Here is a 15,361-nt window from a genome sequence, read left to right as displayed (position 1 = left end):
TCTGCCAATCATTGGAACAGTACTAATGTCCCACTTCCGGAGATGAGTTTTCTCCCTGCTCCCAAATTCATATCATCACACACCAAGCAGCAAGAACCTCCAGTGGTTCCAGGTTCATTTTCCTTGGAATAAAGGTCAGCAGGGACTATGTTGCCTTTAGGACATATGGTTTCATTTACGCATAAGTACAACCTGAGCATAAGATGGAGAGGCTCACGGCATTAATAACCCCAACAGATCTTGCTTTTTCATTCAGCACAGTTTTGGATCGAGCACAGAGCAAGCAGATCTCTGTGCCTCCAGCTTCCAGCTTGCTTGCAGCTCAGCTCAGCTATACCCCAATGGTTTTTGTTCTGCTACCTAGCAGGCCGGGTGAGGGAGGGTGGAGGAAAGGCCCCACCACTAACCTGGAGGGACCCATCACTTAGTGGCAGCTCTTGCAACCTGACTCATTCTTTTGGGATGTTGATGAGGACACTTAAGTGGTCAGTTAAGACCATTTTTGTCTTACAAAGACACATGCAGGACTAGTTCAGCAACAAGAATCCTTTACAGTTGTACCTTGCTTTTCAAACAGCTTGGTTCTTGAACATTTTGGCTCCCGAACACCACAAATCCGGAAGTGAGTGTTCCGGTTTACAAACTATTTTTGGAAGCCGAATGTCCAATGGGGCTTCCATGGCTTCCGACTGGCTGCCGGAACCACCTGCAGCCAATCAGAAGCTGCACTTTGGTTTTGGAAGTTGAACGGACAGATTCCGTTTGACCTCCAAGGTACAACTGTATTAGGTTCTATCCTCAGGACCTCATGAATGAGAAGGGACGTCAATGAGACTCTCTCCCACAGTGCTGGAACCTGAAGCTGAATATTGGAAGATTCAGGGCAGATAAAAGAGAGAACTTTCTTAATGCAATGCATAGTTAAACTCACACGAAGCCAACTAGATGACTTTAAAAGAGGACCGGACAAATTCACAGAGGGCAAGGCTATCAATGCCTATTATCCATGATGGTTTGGCTCTGCCTTCACTGCCAGAAATGCTTTTGAATATCAGTTGCTGAAAACCACAGGAGGGGAGCGGGCTCTTGTGCTGGAATCCTGTTCGAGGGTGAATGAATGAATGAATCTTTATTTGCGTCAGCCATCAACCATAGCAATAAAACAACAATATGATATACAAAGAATAGAAATAAAAAGTCAATTATATAAAATAAAATATAGGGTTTTGAATCAATAGTCAAATAGTGGATCTTATTCTGATTGCCCCAGCTAAAAACCTTGCAGCCTTTGCTGTCACCTGCTCATTTTGATCTGCCAAGAGAAAGGATACTGAGGCAGTGGTTGGGTGACCTAGAATGGACAATAAAAGAGGGGTGATAATCTCATTCTTCAAGTCTTTATAAAGAGTGCAAGCCATAAGGGCATGCGCCACTGATTCGGTACTGCCATCTCCACAGGGACAGAAGCGTTTTTCGTGTGGAATCTGTTGGAATCGTCCCTCAAGTACAGCCGAGGGCAATACATTCAATCTTGCAAGAGTAAAAGCGCGTCTCTATTTTAGAATTGCTAGGTTATGCAGATAGGGTGCCAGAGAGTCAAAATGGGAAGATGGAAAACAGTCATACCATGGGCAAAATTTCCTTATTGCGGCTAAGTTGTTCTGACGCTCAATATCATTTAGGCCCTGACAAATTAGACTGTTTGCTTTACTAAAACCCAAAGTGAGTAGCTGTTGTGGTGATAAACCACAAGAGTGAAGTTTTTGATAGACAGTTCAGGTTGGTGGCCATCACTGCCTCAAGTGGAAACAAGTTCCATAGTTTAACTATGTGCCACACAAAGAAGAACTTTCAGAAGTACCAGAAGGTACTTCGTTGCAGGAGAGTTGGGCCAGATGACCCTCATAGTCCCTTCCAACTCTACGATTCTATGATTATTATTAGTACCATTGGTACCCACCAGAACAGTAGTCCTGAGGGGGCAACTAGGGTGCCCTCTGGTGGGTGTTGTCTACCGTCACTCTCTTGAAGAGGCAGAAAACACCATCTTTCCAGATGTGAGTTCCTCCTCTTTCTGTAGAGGCAGTTTGTTTCCTGCCTTGCTTGAAGTTAAGTCGCATTTATTCTAGTATGTGGGGGCCTTCATACAAAAAAAGACATTGCCTGCAAGCCTAATTCTCTCAGTGTGTGGTAAGCTGGGTCAAGACCATGTGACTTCCAGCTGTGACACCGCCCCCCAAAAGTGAATGCATCAGGGAACAACAATGGAATTAAGAATGTACATAAGGCACAAAAACTAGAGGTCAATTTTTGATGCTGTATAAGGGCACAATGTCCGCAGTCGTAAAATTATGCGCAAGTTGGAGAAAGCAGATGGGAATTTTCTCTCTCCTCTCCTTCTGCCATAATACAAGAATCTCATTATTGAAAAACAACAGCAACACACAAACACCTGAGTTCCAGTAAATAGCTTTTCATTGAATTGTGCCATTCAGAAACAGGGAGCCAACCCTGACTTTGCCAACCATGTCAGGTCAAGTTACAGGGACGTAGCCTTAAGTGCATTAAAAAACACCCCAAAACCAGTCTGATTTGGCAGCTGCTGGATGCTAATGCCAAGAGTTAAATTAATGACTAGTTTGGCTAAGCACTACTTTATTGCATTATTTTAGAAAGAAGAAAGAAAAGCACATCATCAAGGTAAAAAAGCTGGCACAAAATAGATGCTTTGCAAAAGCAGAACAAAATCCCACATTACCTTGAAAGATTCTATCTCCCCTTAACATTGTTTCAGGAAAGCGTTGCCCAGTTTCTAAAGGTGATTCTTGGATCGCTCACCCTTCCCCTAGGCATGATGGAGAAAGTGAATAGAGGGAAGTTCTCCAGCCCCCTCACAGAACCCAGGACCATGCAGCAAAACGGAGTGTTGGAAGATTCAGGACAGACAAAAGAAAGTTATTCCTGCATCACATATGGAACTCAGTCCTGCAGGAGACAGTAACTTCCTTGTGTGGCTATAGAAGAGGGATTAGACAAAACCATGGGGAATAAGGCTCTCCCACCCTCACCTGGAGGTGCCAGGGATGGAAACAGGGACCATTCCAGCATGTAAACAAAAGGTGCTCTGCCAACTGATCTGCTATTCTTCTTGCTTCCAGTGGTTTGGGGGCAGGCAGGACCATAAAGAAGGCTGATTGCCGAAGAATTGATGCTTTTGAAGTATGGTGCTGGAGGAGACTCTTGAGAGTCCCATGGACTGCAAGAAGATCAAACCTATCCATTAAGGAAATCAGCCCTGAGTGCTCACTGGAAGGACAGATTGTGAAGCTGAGGCTCCAATACTTTGGCCACCTCATGAGAAGAGAAGACTCCCTGGAAAAGACCCTGATGTTGGGAAAGATGAAGGGCACAAGGAGAAGGGGACGACAGAGGATGAGATGGTTGGATGGTGTTTTCGAAGCTACCAGTATGAGTTTGACCAAACTGTGGGAGGCAGTAGAAGACAGAAGTGCCTGGCGTGCTCTGGTCCATGGGGTCACGAAGAGTCGGACACGACTAAACGACTAAACAACAACAACAACAAAGGACTTTCTTCAGCTGAACTGGCTACCCCAGGGGTAGGCAACTTAAGGCCCAGGGGCCGGATGCGGCCCAATCACTTTCTTAATCTGGCCCGTGGACGGTCCGGGAATCAGCGTGTTTTTACATGAGTAGAATGTGCCCTTTTATTTAAAATGCATCTCTGGGTTATTTGTGGGGTCTGCCTGGTGTTTTCGCATGAGTAGAAAGTGTGGTTTTATTTAAAATGCATCTCTGGGTTATTTGTGGGGCATAGGAATTCATTCATTTTTTTTTTCTTCAGAATATAGTCCGGCCCACCACATGGTCTGAGGGACAGTTGACCGGCCCGCGGCTGAAAAAGGTTGCTGACCCCTGGGCTACCTTGTCCACCTGGGGGCAGATCTGGTCATTGGCTAGATGGCATATGGAAGACGTAACTGAATAACCCGTTAGAACAATATCCTGAACACCTTTCCTGGCGTTGGTTGCAAAAGTATGCAAAAACGAAGCCTGAAAGGGAGAAAGACAGCCATCTGACTGCTTTGATGGTGATGCCTCTATTTACATATGAAAGAAGAAGCAGCCAGGAGTTCACCCACACCCATAAAAAACTGCTGACAGCTTCCAGAAAGAACTGCAACACTGTAAAAGGGGCTGGAGCAGGAGGCAAAACAAGGATGGAGCAGTGAAAAACTTGATCTGTCATTTTGGAACACAGGAAGCTCCCTAGTCTAGTCTAGTGGCTACACTGACTGGCAGTGACTCTCTGGGATTTTAGGTGGGGAGACTCTCCCAGCCCTAACTGGAGAGGCCATTGGGGATGGAACCTTGAACCTTCAGTATGCAAAGCAAATGCTCTAACCACTGGGCTACAGCTCCTTCCCGTAGGTGGCTGTCAGAATTCTGCCCACCCCAGGCTTTAAAGAAGGCTGGATAAATTCATGGAGGACAAGGCTATCCATGGCTACTCTAGGCTCTGCCTCCAAGGTTGGAGGCAGCAATGTTTCCAGTTGATGGAAACCGCAGGAGTGGAGGATGTTCTTGTGTTCAGGTCCTGCTTGCAAGTTTCCCAGAGGTTGGCCACTGTGAGAGGAGGATGCTGGACCAGATGGGCCACTGGCCTGATCCAGCCAGCTCCTCTGATGTTCTTATGGTGGTGCTAATCCTGCTGTCACTGAGTTACCCTGTGGAATCTGATGGTACGTGCCTACAGTGGACCTGGCAATTCCACCCACTTTGGCTTCCTGCGGATAATGTCATTATTTAATTTCACCACTAGGCGGCACAGGATTTTGTTTTTTTGTCTGGGTGGAATCTGGAAGGTGTGTGGATGCTGATATTATTGTTTTGTGGTTTTTCTGCTCCGGAATCAGGAATGCGTATGAATGACGATCGCTATTGCCTTTTCTTTTGTCTGGTGGAATCAGAAATGCGTACGAGTGACAATTGTTATTGCTTTTCTTTTTTATCCTAGCTGTCTTGAAGTCTCGCTGAATATCTGTCTCGCACGCAGCGAGATTAATCCAATTAGGTCTGCATTGCAGGTTGCCTCCTGCATTCCGTCTTAAGAACTGCAGGCTTGGAATTAAGTCATCATTTCTTACTCTACCCCCGCTTTCCCCTCCCTGTTCAACATCTTGCCTGATGAGTTTTGGAAAGCTTGCTCATGACATTTTGGTTGTCCCTAGAAAAGGTTTTACAGCACTGTGGCTTATTTAGACAGATTCACAGATATGGAAAGAGACCTTCTAAGGTCAACTATCTCAGCCTCCAGCTGAATGCATGCACCTTGGGTGCTGATCAGAGCCAATCAGTGTGAAAGGAGATGAGTCAGCTACTGAGGATTGGCTCCTGGGGTCATGCTTAAGAAGGTACACAGGAAGGATACAGAGGAGGAGTTGTTCTGTACACTCTACAGCTAAGCATTTAGGAACACTGAAAACAAGGTGCTTCAGTGTCGAGAGAACGGTCTGAAAGCTGTTACGCACAATGAAACTTCAAGAAAAACATAACTTCAGTCACTTTGAAATAAGGTATTACAACACTCCAAATCATTTGCCCGTGAACGTGCCCAGAATAGAGTAGATCTCGACAGTGAACTTAGTCCAAGGAATACAGTCAAGATTTGTTGTGTTTGTTAGTATCTATTCCTTAATTGTCTGAGAAAATCTCAATAAAAAAAGCAATTTATGTTAAAAAGGGAAAATAGATCTCGCTGAAAGGCAACATGCAGAGATCTGCATTGATTGTTGCAATACCTCCGTAATTATTGTTGTTGTTTATCAGATTATGCAACCTTCTAAGATTATACAATTATCTTAGAAGGGGTGTGGCTGTGACTATCACAAAGGGACTCTGCACTTCCGAATTTGCATTTGCGAATTATCTACACTACTGTAGATCATTGGCACCCACAACCTGAACATTGGAAAGAGGGAGAAGAGTTGCATACACAGCCCTAGATCCTTCTGCAACGGAAACATAGAATCAGAGAATTGTAGAGAAATCTGTGCCGCCCCTTCTCTGCTTGGGGTCAGAGGCTGGAAGATGGGAACCATTCAAAACCTACTGCGAGGACAACTGCTTAGCAAAAAAATAAAAATAAAAAATAAAAAAGGTGATCCCAGCACACTACAGAACAAAACAAGGTTCAAGCATTAGAACGTAAACATTATCCCCAAGTCAAGACAGGATAAGTCGATTTGCTCCAGGCAGTGATCTCCGTCCTGTGCTGTGTACACTGCAAACAGCACCGCTTCTCTTCCACTATATTTCAGCTTCTTCTGAAACCTGCTTCCACTGAAGCTAGCACCATCAATTGTGTAATTAACATCAATGCATTTCAATGGAAGTGAAACACCGAAAGCAATGCAGAAAACAATGTGAATATGTAACCTTTGCGAACTGGGGGGGGGGGGGAGCAATTAAAAGCAAATAGTGCTCGTATTTGCTTGCGTCATTTCTGTTCCTGACCTCAGCTGAACGTGCACACTGCAACAATTTCCATTTCGGATAGAATTCTCCAACATCCCTACTCCAGAGTGATATGGTCGTATTTCTGGACCTTGCAAAGCCAATACTGCAAAGCGAAATATACAGAAAGTCAACAAAGATGATGGAATCAAGTATTCTGGGCAGTGGTGGGTGGTGCCCATTGGGACTGGTTGATGACAGGCAGATTCAACTACAGTAGTTCTAATTTTGTCCCCTATCTGCCTCCCTGTTAAATCATACACTGAGACTACGGAGGTGGAAGCTGGCAACCAGGGCCGCCCCCTCGACTGGATGCAAGCAAGAAGGCAGGCAGGTGAGGGCTGTATAACGGCAGACCGAGTTTGGTGGTGCAGAACCCCCTTTGACATTATGGACCCATTTTAGAGAAGAGTAAACTAAGGCGCTCAAGAACAGAAGGCGAGAGTCTCTGAAGTTCACAGCAAGGGAGCTTTCAAAACCAGGCTACCCATTGCTTTGGCATAATCAACCAACTGGATTCCACATACCGCAGCTGAACAGGTTGTTCCCAGGCCTGAGAGACTGATCTGCTGGACAAGTGTCACATAAACTACTAGCAGGGGGTGGGGGTGGGGAGGTAATGCAATATAGTGTCTGGCAACCTCTGTTTGAGAGATTGCTCATTAAATGGGCCAGAGTTTCCTTAAAGGCGGGGAGATTCAAGCTCTGGGAATGGAAACTTGTCAGAGCTTGGGAGATTCAGGCTCTGGGAATGGAAACTTGTCAGAGCTTAGCTGCACATATTTCTGCCTTCCCCAAAGAAAATTAGGAACGGTCGCTTGTAAGGGTACTGGGAATTGTAGTTCTGTGGGAGTAAACTACCATTCCCAGGATTCTTTGGGCAAGAAGCTGTGCATTAAATGCATGGTGTGCAAGAAGTCCTAGTGAATGTGAAGGGCTGCCTCTGAAGTCGGTTCAGAAACTTCAGCTGGTGCAGAATTTGGCAGTCAGATTGCTCATCAGGGCAAGACAATTTGAGTATATTAGACCAATCTTGGTCCAACTGGCTGGCCTGGCTACCAATTAGTTTCTGGGCCCAATTCAAAGTGTTGGTTTTGACTTATAAATTCTTAAACAGCTCAAGGCCGCAATACCTCAAGGACTGCCTCTCCCCATATAAACTGACCCAGAATCTACAATAATCCTGTGAGGCCCTTATTCATGTGCCTTCTCCACTAGAGATCTTGAGGGTGGCAACACGAGAAGGGGCTATAGCTGTCAACTTCCCCCTTTTCTTGCAAGGAATCCTATTCGGAATAAGGGAATTTCCCTTTAAAAAAGGGAAACGTTGACAGCTATGGAAGGGGCCTTTTCTGCTGTGGCTTCATTACATATCTTTAGGCGCCAGCTGGAAAACACTCCTCTTCAACCAGACCTCTGGCTGATTGACATCTCATGGGCCCATTAAGTATGAACACCCAAATCTGGGATCCTCTCCAAACCTGTGCCAAAGTTTTGCTGGGGTTTATTCCCCACCTCACCTCACCTTGGCAGCATTTTGTGTTTCATGTTATCAATGACTCACTTTGTGGGGCACTGCAAAATGTGAGGCTTTCCCTACAAACTGATATCCACAATTCCGTGGCCCTGTTGCTCCAGACATTGCATCTTCTTGTGCAACCATCTGGGACCCACATGGGAGCGGTAGGTGGGGCCAGAGAAGAGGCAAGAGGGGGCAGAGGAACACATTGAATTGTTAACCTTTGTACAGCAGGTCAATTTCTAAACAAACCCCTCTCTAGCCCTCATCCAGGCAAGCAAAAGGTAACATCAACCATGGAATCAATACTCAAGGAGGGGACGTGTCTGGAGAGAGTCCAAAGGGCCTGACAGAGAGCCCAAGAGGGCCACATTCCTGATGTTCCCTATCCCTGACAAGAGGCAAAACTAGGCTTTATTTCACCCAGGTCAAAGACCCTGTTTGGCACCCTCCCACAAGCATTTGTGTACACACACACACACAGCTGGGAGCATCAATGGTACCCCTCTGGAGGCTTCACCAGGGGCAAAAACCTGGATAGCCCCTCCCCCCCAGCTATGGCTCTGTCCTGGCCTGGGGGAAAGTATCTTGGAAAGGGAAAATCAGAGCAAGACCACCAGGACACACCATTAAGAGTCAGCTCTGGGAAAGGGAAAGGACCCCTGGAAGGTTAAGTCCAGTCGAATTCAACCACAGTGGTACCTCGGGTTAAGAACTTAATTTGTTCTGGAGGTCCGTTCTTAACCTGAAACTGTTCTTAACCTGAGGTACCACTTTAGCTAATGGGGCCTCCCGCTGCCGTTGTGCCACCGCTGCACAATTTCTGTTCTCATCCTGAAGCAAAGTTCTTAACCCAAGGTACTATTTCTGGGTTAGCGGAGTCTGTAACCTAAAGCATATGTAACCTGAAGCGTATGTAACCCGAGGTACCACTCATACGGGGTGCAGCGCTCATCTCCGCTTTCAGTCTGAAGAAGCCTGTGTTTGTCCACAGACGGCTTTTCCGGATCATGTGGCCAGCATGTGCAGATACACGAATCTGCCAAAGAGGGGCTTATGTATTCTGAACAGCCCCCATAAGAACCATACGGAACAAAACACTGGGATCCGCATACCTGGGTCCCCTCAACAGCAGCCTGCTGCCACCTCCCTCCGCTCAAAGTCAATCGCCTCTCCTTCGCCATCCGTCTTTCCTAGTTTAATGGCATTCATTTTTACGAGCCAGATTTAAGACGCTCTCAATTGTCTCGCTCAATCAGTTTCCGCGGGATTTATGCCGCTAGTCAAAGAGGCCCGGAGGCTGATGGATTTATGCCGGTTTAATTTCGATATCTTCATACACACACACACACACACACACACACACACACCCCAAGTGGATCTGGCAAATGGGAACGGGATGAAGCATCTGCGCGGCTGGGCTGTGCACAGGATCTGAAAATGGAGCACTGAGATGAGTCACTGGCAGCCATCTGTCTCGCTGCCAGCTTTGCTTTAAAAACCAGGAGAGAGTTTTACATATATATAGTAGCAGAGTGGTCTGGCCAATGTTCCTGGTCATTTCTCCCTCCCCACCCCCTTTGCTGCTTTGCTTATCCATCACTGGAAAATAAAACGGCAGGTGACTGGGCCACGGCTGGGCTGGTTCAGTTGCTTGACTGTCCCACCTTTTAAGGGGTCAGGAATACCTATTGTTGCCATCACTCCAGCTTTCCCTCTTCTGCACCTCCAAGTGACTACAGAAGATTCACCTGCATTCCTCATCATCATCATACCCAAATTGACTCACCTGCTTCCAAAGCGCAACATTTTTGTGACTTGCAAAATATTTTCTGGTTTCAGAACATTTAAATAAACCTGCCAAGAAAACATACCCTCTAAAGCAGGCTCATTTTTCCCCCTTTTTCAGCTAATATTGTTGTTAACTGATTTGCAGAGATTAATTTGTGTATATGCACACATGCAACAGATTAACATATGCATGTTTCTAGCTCCTGATGTATTTGCAGAGGAAGCTCCTGATTAATTTGTGTATACGCACATACGTGACAGATTAATAAATGCAAGTTTTTCGCTCTAAATGTATTAGCGGAGAAAGGCTCCTGATTAATTTGCCCAATATATATTTTGGTTAATGAGTGGAACAGGGCAGGGGAATCTTTTGGATTCGCCGGATGGGCTTTGCAATAGAACTTGCTGTCTCCTTTCGCTAGCCAATGTAGGGTTGGGAGAAGAATGTTGCATACCCTGGGGGCTGTGTTCCCAACTGGGCAGCCTCTGAGGGGCTTGCCTAAAGAAAAATGTTTTTAGCAGGTGCCAAAAAGAGTACAGTGGTACCTCGGGTTAAGAACTTAATTCATTCAACCTGAGGTACCACTTTAGCTAATGGGGCCTCCCGCTGCCGCAGCACTGCCACCGCCGCGCGGTTTCTGTTCTCATCCTGAAGCAAAGTTCTTAACCTGAGGTACTATTTTTGGGTTAGCGGAGTCTGTAACCTGAGGCATCTGTAACCTGAAGTGTCTGTAACCCGAGGTACCACTGTACAGGGAAGGAGTCTGCCTGATGTCAATAGGCAGGGAGTTCCAAAGTGTAATAATAATAATAATAATAATAATAATAATAATAATAATAATAATAATTTATTTATACCCCACCCATCTAGCTGGGTTTCCCCAGCCACTCTGGGTGGCTCCCAACACCACCACCACCACAACAACACGCTAAAACATCAAACATTAAAAACTTCCCTAAACAGGGCTGCCTTCAGATGTAGGTGTAGGTGCTGCCATTCCAAAATATTGATTTGTTATGAATGTGGAACAGGTGTCATGTGGCATCTGTAAGGATACCAGTTCCATTTCAAAAGTAGATATATCAAGGAAGCTTATAATATAGATATAAAATAAAGTAAGAGTTGTAGTCTAAAAACATACGGAGGGCGCCACCTTACCTATTCCTGATTTATGTAATAAAAAAGACACTCATACAAATTCTCTACCATCTTGAAAGTAACAGCGGGGAGGGGGGGAGCCCATGTCTTGAATGAAATGAAATGAAATGAAATGAAATGAAATGAAATGAAATGAAAGAAATGAAATTTCATTTCATGTCTTGGGAACGTCACCAAAATTCTCTTCCACTCCAATGTGACTCCAATGGTGGTGCAATGGGTCAGAAGGCTGATGGTTTGAGCCCACCCAGGTCAGACTGGGGGCAGGATTTCCTGAATTTCAGAGGACTTGGGAACCCTTCCAGCTCTTAGATTTTATGATCCATTATCTTTCCTTACCAAAAATGCAGGATAATTTCTCAGCGCGGCATTAATGAAACAAGCTTTTAAGAATCCAAGGGCTTCTATGTACTTTAATGACGCAGTTGCCAGTTCCATTCTACTCATTCTCAGGAAAGGTTGGCAGCTCACGAAAGCCCAATGGCAAAAAAACCCCACAACCCTTTTCATTTACTAGTCAATTCCAGCCCTTCCGAAGTGAAATTAATGCTCTTGTTAGAGCCAGGCCCAGCCATATACGTTTCATCGAGATCAATTTGCACAGCTGAAGAGGAGCTCTATCGGAGGCCTCCCGTTTTTTCAAAATAGAATGAAGGTGACTCGCCACGAGTTTTGACCAAAATCTCTCTCCGGCAAGCACAACAGAGGTGGCTGGGAGGGGAAAATAAATGAGAAAAATGTCACCTGAGAGATGGCTTCGAAATCCAATCATGGCAGAAGACAAGAAACATGCCCTCGTTTAATAAAGCACTCAACAGTCGCAGCAAAGTTGGGTCGCGGCAAAGCGGCGAGGCTGTCAGAAGAAACTTCCACTTCAAAAAAAATTATGTTCTTTCTGGGGGAATTGTGTGTGTGTGTGTCTGTGTGTGCGTGTTAATTCCAAAGAAACCTGCATTCATCCGCTTTGCCAGTTTCCCAGGAAATTCACTGTTAAATGTTCCTAATATAATGATCTCAAGACAAAAGGAACCCAATTAAGATGTAAATTGGTAATAAACGACATTGTTCCGAAAGGATGACTCATGGCTATTCAGAATTCTCAGTGAAACAGCAACTGGATCTCAGGCATGGAAGATGACCGATTCCTGAGACATGCATATTTATGGGAGGATATTAGCAATATCCAGCATTGGCTTGAGCTGAGATACTGCTTTTCATGGCCTGGTATCTAACACACCTACAAAGACATTCAACATTGCTGTCTACTGCTGGGTTGAGTGGGTTGAAGGAGCCTCTAATTCCAGACCCTCCAAGTGTGCCTATTTTCCAGGGAAAGCCCCAGATTTACAGAAGCCGTGCTGGTTTCTGATTTTATCCCGGAATGTCCTGCTATTCCTTAGGATGTCCCTATTTTCATCAGACAATCGTTGGAGGCTATGCAACCCCTGAGCCAGGGAGATAAGTAACTATACACGCGGTAGAAGACATCTGAAGGCAGCGCAGTATAGGGTGGTTTTTTTAATGTTTAATGTTTTATTATGCTTTGATAAATGTTGAACCTGCCCTGAGTGGCTAGGGCAACCCAGTCAGATGTGTGGAGTATATTATTATTATTATTATTAAAGACGAAATCCCTATTTTTAGTGGAGAAATGTTGAAGGGTATGCCAGGGTGTGGAAAGGGACATTTCTGTTCGCTTGGGATAATCTTTTGGGGAAGAAGAAGAAGCGTTTGGATTTGATATCCCGCTTTATCACTACCCGAAGGAGTCTCAAAGCGGCTAACATTCTCCTTTCCCTTCCTCCCCCACAACAAACACTCTGTGAGGTGAGTGAGGCTGAGAGACTTCAGAGAAGTGTGACTAGCCCAAGGTCACCCAGCAGCTGCATGTGGAGGAGCAGGGAAGCGAACCCGGTTCACCAAATTACGAGTCTACCGCTCTTAACCACTACACCACACTGGTTCTCTGGGAATGTGTGCTGGCCATGGATGGGTCCAGATTCAGCAATGTGGAGGACCCCAGTCATTGGTGGAAAAAGGGGGGTGCAGTGGGGGCAGTCCGCCCCGGGTGTCATCCCTGAGGGGGGTTGACATCGCCATGGGTGACGCTCCTCCCAGGACGTTTGCCAGTGCACCTCCGTGGGCTGTTCCGGGTGCTGGAGCAGCTAGCTCCGCCTCTGCCCCCACTCCCAGCTGATGAGTGAGGGTTTGGTTGTTACCTGTTGGGAACAGGTGTGCCCAGCCAACCGGGGTTTATGCCCACCCTCCTGCCCATCAGATGATGGCATCAGTGGATGGGCATGGTTTGAGGGAAAGGGTCTCATGGCCCAACTGGGACCCTCCCCCGGCAGGCTGAGATTTAGCTAGCAGGCTGGACATTTCCCCACAGAGGGTATCTCTGGACCAGGGGTCAGCAAACTTTTTCAGCGGAGGGCAGGTCCATCGTCCCTCAGACCTTGGGGGGGGCAGACTATATTTTTTGGGGGGGGGATGAACAAATTCCTATGCCCCACAAATAACCTAGAGATGCATTTTAAACAAAAACACACATTCTACTCATGTAAAAACACACTGATTCCCGGACTGCCTGTGGGCCGGATTGAGAAGGTGATTGGGCTGGATCTGGCCCCCCGGGCCTTAGTTTGCCTACCCATGCTCTGGACTTTCCCTATTTAGTGGGACAGACTCAGGCGCATAGCAGAACTGCGGGTTGGTGCAATTAGAATGAATGAAAGCACTCCATCACCTTAGAACAGCAAATACACTTTTAATGGACTTAGGAAGGTGACAGGGAAATGTACTGAGACATTCAATGAACAGATGATTAATGGTTAGGTGCATGGGCAAATCAGGATGAATGCTCATTATTGGATAACTGCCCTGCCAACCAATCGGAATGAATGCTCAATCCAGAATGGACACACTCTAAGTGTCATATAAGTTCCGTGCCAGCAAATCAGGATGATTGCTGGTTGTGGGGGTGGCGGGGGGGGGGGAGGGGAGAGAGGTTGTCTGGAGAAACCCAGAGTTACCGGTACTCTCAAATCAGCATACAGAAGATTTTTTTAAAAGCTCAATAGATCAATGCAATTACTGTTCTGGAGAGTAAATAAAGCAATTTCTCTCTCTCTCTCTCTCTCTCTCTCTCTCTCTCTCTCTCTCTCTCTCTCACACACACACACACACACGTGTGTGTGTGTGTGTGTGTGTGTGTGTGTGTGTGTGTGTGTACAAGCACACCACACTATATAACCGAAACCTCTCAGACTCAAATGGGAAAGGCTTCTTTATCCACAAGCTGTACAACCAGTAAAAAAGTAAAAACCACGATAACCTTCCCAGTTATCAGATAACAAGATAAAATACTGCACCTTCCACCTCGTCCCAAAAATGTATTAGCGGTGGGGGGATTTTAAAGAGTTAGGAAAAATAAGGAGGAAGGGATCAGGAAGAAAGGAAGGAACTCTGATGGGATGTGGGGTGGGACGTGAGGCAGCTTCAGGTGTGGAATTAAATAAGAGGCTTCTGGATCAGGCCACTGACCCACCTCGTCTACCATCCTGTGCACACAGTGGCCAGTCAGATGCTCCAGTTGGAGGTCCACAATCAGGACCTGAGCACAAGAGCGACTCTTCCCTCTTGCAATTTCCAGGAACTGGAATTCAGAGGCATAATGTCTCCAACAGTGGAGGGGGAACATAGTCGCTGTGCCTAGTAGCTGTGGATAGCCTTATCCTCCAGGAATGTGTCAGATCCTCTTCTCAGTCTGTTAGAGCGTGGTGCTAATAACACCAAAGTTGCAGGTTCAGTCCCTGTATGAGGTGGCTGCCTATTCCTGCATTACAGGGAGTTGGACTAGATCAGAGTTTCCCAAATATGGGACTCCAGCTGTTTTTGGACTACAGTTCCCATCCTCCATGACCTAGCTAGCTAGGGATGATGGGAGTTGTAGTCTAACAGCAGAGGGAGGCCCAAGTTTTGGAAACCCTGGACTAGATGATCCTCAGGGCCCCTTCCAACTCTACAATTTGATGATGCTAAGTTGGCGAACCATCACGGCCTCTTTTTGGAGCAGATCCCATACTTTTAACTATATGCCATGTGAAGAACTACCTCTCTTGAATCCTTCAACATTCAGCTTCATTGAGTGGTCCCAGGTTCTTCTCCCAACAGCCAAGGTCTTAGAACCTGTCACAGGAATATAAGAAGAGCCCTGATGGTTTGGACCAAGGCCCATCTAGTCCAGCATCCTGTTCTGGTTCTTCATGTACCCAACCTGGTGGATGCTACTGCTTCCTGTGGGAGTGAGTTCCATAGTTTAACTATGTGCTACATAAAGAACTTTCTTTCATCTGACC

The 15,361-nt window shown here is 46.1% G+C and overlaps 1 protein-coding gene across 4 annotated transcripts in view; it reads right to left on the bottom strand.

Annotated features, from left to right (window-relative positions):
• Nucleotides 1-15,361, bottom strand: part of NOS1 (nitric oxide synthase 1) — a gene marked incomplete at its 3' end in the record, with an annotated part of 183,658 nt that overhangs the window by 81,007 nt on the left and 87,290 nt on the right. The window lies entirely within an intron of this gene.

This window comes from Podarcis erhardii, assembly GCF_964252035.2.
Source record: "Podarcis erhardii genome assembly, chromosome: 15".
NCBI lineage: Eukaryota > Metazoa > Chordata > Lepidosauria > Squamata > Lacertidae > Podarcis > Podarcis erhardii.
This window is presented reverse-complemented; position numbering and strand designations above follow the sequence as displayed.